At 43.7% G+C, this 8,638-nt stretch overlaps 1 protein-coding gene across 1 annotated transcript in view; it reads right to left on the reverse strand.

Annotated features, from left to right (window-relative positions):
- Positions 1–8,194, reverse strand: part of PLS3 (plastin 3) — a 103,947-nt gene extending 95,753 nt beyond the window's left edge. Inside the window, exon 1 of the mRNA XM_088453005.1 lies at positions 8,040–8,194. The gene's annotated coding sequence lies outside the window, so the exon portion shown is untranslated. The remainder of the gene's footprint in view (positions 1–8,039) is intronic.
- Between the last annotated feature and the right edge of the window lie 444 nt (positions 8,195–8,638).

Raw genomic sequence — 8,638 nt, forward strand, 5'->3', positions numbered from 1 at the left:
GGTGGTGAATAGAGGCCAAAATATGAAAATTCTGTCAATGTCCCAATATTTATGCACCTGACTGTATACAGGTTGATTCTCCCATATCCAAATACGAAATATTTTTAGCATGACTGAGATAGTGAAACATTTGCTTTCTGATGGTTCAACGTACACAAACTTTGTTTAAAGCACAACATTATTAAAAATACAGTACAAAATAACCTTCAGGCTGTGTGTGTTTAAGGTGTATATGAAACATAAATTAATTCTGTGTTTAGATTTGGGTCCCATTCCCAAGATAATTCATTATGATAAGCAAATATTCCAAAATACGGAATATTCAGATATCCAAAATACCCCTGGTCCCAAGCATTTTGGATATGGGAGACTCAACCTGTACCATCACATGTAAAGCTAAAAATTTAAGGGGAAACGGACAAAAGAGCATATAGTTGCAACCAATCAGCTTCTAGATTTCATTCTATAAAATGTTCTTGATAAATGCTAGTTAGAAGTTTAGTTGCTAAGAGCAACTTCTCCACCCTTTAGGAGAATTGATACATTTCCCACAAATCTTAGTTTGTGTTATGTTCTGGGTTGTTTGTGGACCCGGGGTGGTAGCAGGAGCGATCACAGAAGCAGATTTGAAAATAAAACTAGGATTTTTAATAAGTGCTTGAGTAGACATATAATGTGGCAGTAAATAAAAGTCCAAGAATATATAAATGTGCACAAGAGTTCAGTGGTGGGAGTAAAAGGGTTAATGTCCAAGTAGAAACAATTAGAGCTGTCCAGGTATGCAGGTAGTGAAATGAAAATAATCAAGCCAGGTATGCAGGTAGTGAACTGAAGCGCAGGATGTCAGCAGGCTCAGGCACTCAGGTATGGGCAAGGGTGATGGAGGAAGCGGGGTAGTCCAGTGGGAGCTAGGAGCTAACAGGCAGACTGGCAGACAGCGAATTCACAGGAACAGGATAAGCACAGAGAATTCCCTCTCAGCTAGGCTGAGATACACGTTGCACTAGCAAAGAAGGAAGGCACTGACCCTTCCTAAAAACCCCATGCCATGCTGTTACTGGCCGGAGGGAACATGTGACTCACCAGGATTGGCCAGCCGCATCACATAGCCAGAAGGCAAGATGGCGGCGCCCATGCCACCCGGAATGGAGACGCCGCCAGGCCTTACCAGCGCAGAGTGACAACAGGCCCACACAACAACACGCGCAGCCAAAGCACCCCGCCAGACAGCCCGCGCCACAATGACCTCACAGGTAACACTCGCCTAGCGCCATGCTGAAATACCGTGGCCGTGACAGTTTGCGAATACAAACATTTTTTTTTTTAGAAATTTCATATATGCAACCTATACGATAAAAATGAACAAACACACACTCAAACTATGCGAGTCTATTGTGTGTTTCACGTCTATACCTTGGAGGGAACATGAAGTATAAAAAGCCTGTTTGTTATCCAGTCTTGTGAATCTAGCTTTGCAAATAGCAAGACCAAAAGCCCAAAATACTTGGGGGTTTATTCACTAAGCATCAGGTTCTAAAACCTCCACTTCTGATCGCGTTTATGCCCGAATTTAAAAGGACAGTAATTTTACTAGCAAAACCCAGCTAGTCAAGCATTGCCCTTTTAAATATAGAACATAAAAACACGATCAGAAGCATTGAGTAGACAAACCCCCTGGTCTTAGTAACAGAAGGACAGCATTATTAACCTACCTATGTGTTCCCAAGCTAATACCCCTTTTCCACCAAAAACCTGTCTCCTGCCCTGGACAATGAGCACGGGTTGGAGCCAGGTTTTACCCCTTTTACACTGGTGGCTGGACACAGGTTATTTCCCAGGTCCAGCCATTCACACCGAACCCGGGTCTTTGAGCGTTACAGTGGACGCTTGAAGATTATGTAATTTCCATCCGCTACTGAAGACTGCCAATCCGCTAGTTTGAGGTGTGACCAGGGTCATGCTGTTTACAACGGATCATTGCCCGGGTCCTTCCTGGATTCAAACCTGGTCGTGACCAGTTGGATTCTCATCTGGGTTATTTTTCAGGGACTCTTTTCCATTGAGCCACGACCAGGGGTAGACCAGCCAATAACTTGGGTTATAGCAGCAGCGGAAAAGCATTATAAACAGAGTTTTTCGTGATAAATCTAATATTATAACAATTGTCCACACAGTAAAATAACTGCCAATACCACTTTCAGACAAAAAATTTCAAAAAAACACGGATTTTACCCGGCATTTGCGTTCCGGGTTGCTTTGCCATTCCCTGTCTGTACCCCCCTTCAGACAGAAGAGCAAATTACCGAGTCAAACATATCAACCCAGTAATTTGCTGATTTACACAGGTACCGTATTTCTTCTGTCTGAAAGGGTCAACTCGGGTCTAACTTCCTGTGTCTCCGGGAATTTAGACCTGGGTTGACCCTTTCAAATAAAAAAAGGTCCCATGTAAATCACCAAATTCCCGGGTTGAAATGTATAACCCGGTAATTTGTTTTTCAGTCTGAAAGGGGTAGAAGAGAAATGTTGGATATTCTTTATTTTAAATTTATAAAACACTGTTACACAATTTATTGTTTATGTGCAGTTGCTATAACTGACTTCTGCCAATATCAGGAACACAAACGCTTTTTGAAGCAGCCGAGTGTTGGTTGCCCTAGTGGGGAGTAAGTTAAATTAAATTACAGTAGAGAGAAGCACAAGAGGGTAGAGGGCCCTGCTCGAAAGAGCTTACATTCTTTAAGGGAGGGGCAGATGAACAGGAGTGACACAGATGGGGTAGGCGGGGAGGAAGGAAGATGTAGCAGCAAGTTAGGATGAGAGCTGAAAGGCTTTAATGAAGTAGTGGGTCTTAAGTGCTTGTTTGAAAGATTGTAGAGAGGTGCAGAGTCTGATGGGGAGAGGGAGGGAGTTCCAAAGATGGGGAGCAGCGCGGGCAAAATCTTGGAGGCGGGAGTGGGAGGAAGTAATCAATTGGCATGAAAGGCGGCGTGTATTAAGTGAAAGAAGAGGGCAGACAGAAGAGTGAGGAGAGAGGAGATCAGAGAAGTAAATGGGAGAGGAATGGGTGAGGGATTTGTAAGCGAGTGTGAGAACCTTGAATTGGGTTCTGAAAGGGAAGGGGAGCCAGTGGAGGGCTTTTAAGAGAGGGGAGGCAGATGTAGAGCATTTGGAGAGGAAGATGAGCAGAGAAGCAGCATTGCGCACAGACTGGAGAGAATAGAGACGTGATTTGGGGAGGCCAGATAGGAGGAGGTTACAGTAGTCCAATCTGGAGATGACCAGTGAATGTATGAGGGTTTTGGTGGCATCCTGGGTGAGGAAGGTTCTGATCTTGGAAATATTCTTGAGATGGAAACAACGGGACAGCGAGAGGTTCTGAATATGTGGTTTGAAGGAGATGGAAGAGTCTAGGATGACTCAGACAATGCACTTTGGGACTAGATGAGATAATTATGCTATCTACTGATAAAGAAATAGTGGGACATGATGTTATGTGGGAGGGTGGGAAGACGATCAGCTCAGTCTAAAGCTGGCCACACACTAGACCAACTTTCATCCAACCGTACAACTAGTTGATTGGTGGGAATGAAAATCTGGTAATGTATGGGAGTAACTGATGATCAGCAATTTGCTCCTAAATGCCAGAAAACAGATGAAAATGGTCGTCAGACAAAATTGTGAAATGTTTGATCTAAACAATTTGTTCAAACAAAAGTTTTTGCCCATTTTCCGGCGTTTGGGAGCAAATTGCTGATTGTCATTTGCTTTCATACCTTACCAGATTTTCATTCCAACCAATCAACTAGTTGGATGGTTGGATGTAAGTTGGTCTAGTGTGTGGCCAGCTTTTGACATATTAAGTTTGAGAAATCGCTGGGACATCCAGGAAGAGAGAGCAGAGAGACAGAGATACGAATCAGTAGAGAGGGGGAAAGATCAGGTGAGGAAAGGTAGATCTGAGTATCATCAGCATAGAGATGATAATGAAGGTCAAAAGAGCGGATGAGTTTACCTAGAGAGGACGTATAGTGAGAATAGGATAGGTCCAAGAACAGAACCTTGGGGAACACCTACTGTAAGAGGCTGTGGTGGGGAGGAGTTGTCGTGAGAGGAAACAGAGAAGGAGCGGTCAGAGAAGTAAGAGGACAGCCAGGAGAGAGCAGTGTCACGTAGACCAAGGGAGTGAAGGATATGCAGCAGTAGAGGGCGGTCCACAGTGTAAAAAGCAGCAGATAGGTCAAGAAGAATGAGCAGGGAGTAGTGGCCCTTAGATTTGGCAGCAAGGAGGTCATTGCTGACCTTTGTGAGGGCAGTTTCAGTGGAGTGGAGCGAACAGAAGCCAGACTGAGAAGGGTCAAGGAGGTAGTGGGAGGAAAGAAAATGTGCTGAGGCGGTTGTAGACAATGCAATCAAGGAGTTTGGAGGCAAAAGGGAGGAGAGAGATTGGTCGGTAGTTAGAGAGAATGTTAGAATCAAGGTTAGGTTTTTAAAGAATGGGGGAGACAAGGGCATGCTTAAATGCAGAAGGAACAGTGCCAGAAGAGATGGAGAGATTAAGGAGGTGGGCAAGATGGGAGCAGGCAGAAGAAGAGAGGTAGTGGAGGAGGAAGCGGGAGGGGATAGGGTCAAGGGGAGAGGTGGAAGGGGGGGGGGAATTGTTAATGAATATCTAACCCCTGAAGTGCTCATGTACTTCTCCAGAGTGCTGAAATCTAGGGCCAGATTCAGAGGTGGACACAGAAGCGCCTGCACTTGTATCTAGTGGCGGTCGTTCGTCTGCGACTTTATGCAAACGCCGCTACCAAGTCTTTAACTTGTGTTCATCTGTGCGTCCAAATGTGCAAGGACTGAGTTGCCCACTTTCAGCGTCCTAACACGGGCGCCACCATCAGCTGTACAAGTGGCACTTGCATCAGTCCTACGGCAGATGCAGTTTCTCCTGTGTATGGCCTCCTACGTTAGTGTGTAACAACCTTCGCCGGAACGCACACAACATTCCCATAACACATCCAGAATACTGACCATCTCCGTGCGTGCGCTAAGACACCTCCGGGTCATTCCCCAGGAAAGCACTCTACATTGCCACTATACTACTCCCTGTGCGCGCATGAAATTAGAACTGCGTATGGACACAATCAGGGAGCAAGCACAATGCGACTTGAGAGCCAGGTGCAGTAGCAAAAATTCGCAATATAGGTTGATCTGAAACATTGGTTATAACTAGAACCAAATTACGAAGCCCTATGATGCTTACTGTAACTTCAATTTAAAACATACTATGTATATGAATGAAGCAAAGACTACAGTTACAGTTTAACCACAAGAAAAAGATTATGGCACATTTTAAAACCTTATAAAACAAAAGTAGTAAGATAAGCAATTTAAACTAACTTCTACAAGACCCATAAACTTAGGTTTTTGTGACAGGGAGCCGCCATGATGCCATCAGTGGAATGTCAGTACCAGGAAGAATATTCTGAATATTCTAAGAGAAAGAACTAACAAGGTAATATAAATTCTTTGCTCAGATTGTTTATTTTTAAAACAAGTATGTCTTGCAAGTTGGCAAAGGTGGTTAAAGAATAAACAGCTGCATCATACAAGTATGGGCAATTTACAAAAACGGTTAAAAAACGAGCGGGAAATGGGAGGGGGTAAAGAGACGCTTGTTTTGTCCATAGCAGTTTAACAGATTTTAATTTCTAAATTTCAACAATAGAAAAAAATAAAGTGCTGATGTTGCACGAAAAGCGGCAATGTTTTATGTTGTTGGAGCATGCGTCTGAGCCCTACGTATCCCGATGGTAACTACCGGGAGACACAGGGTAAATTTGGGTGCAACAGCCCTGGATTTCATTGAGCATTCCTGGTACTTAACAGGCGGGTGGTCAGGCAGACGTGTGGCGTGCCGCTGACAGCAACTGCATCTGGGGACGCAGTAGCACAGACGCCATGTTCAGACTGAGAAATTGCAACTGGCATAGTGCTGGTGCAAGCTTCAATGGTGCAACTAAAGACGCACAGAGACGGATTAGCGCAGCAGGCGTCTCCATAGGGAGATTATTGGCGGCATCATCATAAAGACACAGCTGTAGTAAATGACGCAGCCGCGACTGCTTGCGCCTCTGAATCAGGCCCACAATCTAGAGCAGTTCTTCAGAAACTGGTTCTTGTTGTACACCCAAGTGGATTTTCAAAATGTGTTTGGGGTCAACCAATGGTCACATGTCTTTTATATTGTACTGTGGAGCGCCTCCATATGAAAAGGAGAATCAGCTGAAACAAGCCAGAAAATTGTTCATCCTATTTGCAAACCTTATTGATTTTAGTCAAGTGAATGATTTACAGAGTGAAAGTATTTATTTCTGTAGCTGTAGAAAGTATCATAAATCTAACATTGAAGAGCATACGGACGAACAAATGAACTTTCACACTAGCCCTTAATTTTCTTTTCCTCTTTTAAAAGCCATGAACAGTAGAAGAATGGTTTATTCCATTAAGGAAGCAAAATAAAAATTGTGGGAGCATGCATTTATAGGGTTTAAGAGGGCTGTGGTGGGCAACAGGTGGACCCGCGAGCATTCACCAGGCTCTGAGCCCCATCCAGACTCATTCTCTGCTTTGGTATAAAGCAGAGAAGAGGACTAAACAGGAGCAGCCCTACTGCGCATCATGCATTCTCCTCTTCATGCACCAGGTAGGTCGTGCAGCACAACCAATCAGGGAAGGAGTGGGGAGTGTGGTGTATTGTGCAACACGTGCCCTCCTCCTCCGGATCTGGCTGTGCAGGCGTTTTAAGATATGTTGGGAGGTTGGAGCAGCATATGGGAGTGGCATGGGAGGGCGAGTCTGGTTTCAAGTGGTGACATTTTGTGTAAAGGGTGGTCTCAGGGCATGCGGGACTATTTTATTAAAAAGTGGCAGGTCTGAGTGGTTTGTGGTGGAATTTTGGAGCAAGCGAGGGGCATGTTGGTGCATTTTGGGAACGAGTGCCAAGGGTGTGTCAAATCTTTGTTTCTTTTTATTTAGAATTACTGGATATGTGCAGCCCTTTAGGATGTAAGAGGGCCCTTGAAGTATAATGGGTTGTCCATCGTTGGTGTAGGGTCTTCACAGCCAATAGATTATTTGTCATATAAGAGTTAGACATGATTCTCTGCAGTAATGTCCTCACCCTGCACATATTCCCTTCAGAGATAAATCATAAGACAAGCTAGAACAGAAGGAACCTGCATCCTATGCTGGTTACTAGAGCATCCAATTAGCCATTCTGTGCAAGTCATAGTAAACCTAGTGAGTAAAACCTCATTCAAGGACAGGGTTAGTTAAAATGCTGATACACACATTTATACATAAGCTATGTGTGTGTTCAAACTGCTTTACTGCTGCTGCTGTCGGCAACAGGACATTTGGGAATTATTAATCGTCAACTCCAAAGTTTTGACAAACACCAGGAACATGTAAAGAAATATCATGTGGGCTCCAGATCAGAGCCAGGGAGACAAAGAAGCTTTAGTAAAACTTCCCAACATTTAATATGAGCTTATAGTTACTATTGCACAATAAACAAACTTACAATAGGTCCCCAGTCAGCAAGAGATACATACATGCTGCAGTATATGGAACATAAGACTTTATTCTGATGTAAAGACAATGTGATTGTAAGGTCCACACCCTGACTCCCTGAATTGAAGCTAATACTTTCAATCCACTCTCTATCGTCATAAAGATATTAAAGGTATGAAATAACTGCAAGTACGGTGGACATCTAGCAATACTGGTTCACCAAAGCTGCAGGGTCAATGCCAAGTGCAAAAGTGGGCAGAGGGAGCAACCCACAGGATGGAGCTGTTGATGACTAGGCAAACACAGCCCTCCTATAGGGATATATATAGATAGATAGATAGATAGATAGATAGATAGATAGATAGATAGATAGATAGATATACATATATACTGTATATATATATATACACACACACATAATATACGCACACACAATGTGAAAAATATAAAATAATGCGAGTGTAACTTACAAAAAGTTTATCCTTCCTGTGCAGCTTGTCCTAGGTGTCCAGATCCAGCCAGCACCCTACAGTATGTCTTTGCCTCCCCCACCGCCAGCTCAGCTCAGCCCAACACACTGCACACAGCACACAGCTCTCAGCCCCTGCAGCGAGACCCAGCAGCAGCAATGCCCGCCCCCTATCTTACCGACACTGGCTTCGGCCAACCGTCTAGCTGGGCCAGATCGGCATTGTGACTGGTTGCCGCAGCTATCAATCTGGCTCTGGACTCTTTCTGATTGGCCTGTCCTTCTGCAGACTCCCAGGGTGGAGATTTTTATGCTCCTATTTGATGTTTGGTTTGCAGAAGTCTTTCTTATATATAGTTATAAATAATGAATAGTTATTGTCATCTCTTTATCCTCTACCAAAAGTGGGTTCGTTCTTTTAACCCATATATTACATTTGCATCATATGTACTGTATGTTAAATTATGTGTTAAGACCAAATTGTTACTTTTCCTACACTGTTGCACCTATAGCCTTGAGATATGTGTACAGTGAATTCTAAACAGGTGCTGACAGGTTATTAGGTAGACCTGTGTATTTATATATGTCACATGTGTATAC

The sequence above is a fragment of the Taudactylus pleione genome, unplaced genomic scaffold (assembly GCF_031769625.1).
Source record: "Taudactylus pleione unplaced genomic scaffold, aTauple2 ptg000039l, whole genome shotgun sequence".
Lineage (NCBI taxonomy): Eukaryota > Metazoa > Chordata > Amphibia > Anura > Myobatrachidae > Taudactylus > Taudactylus pleione.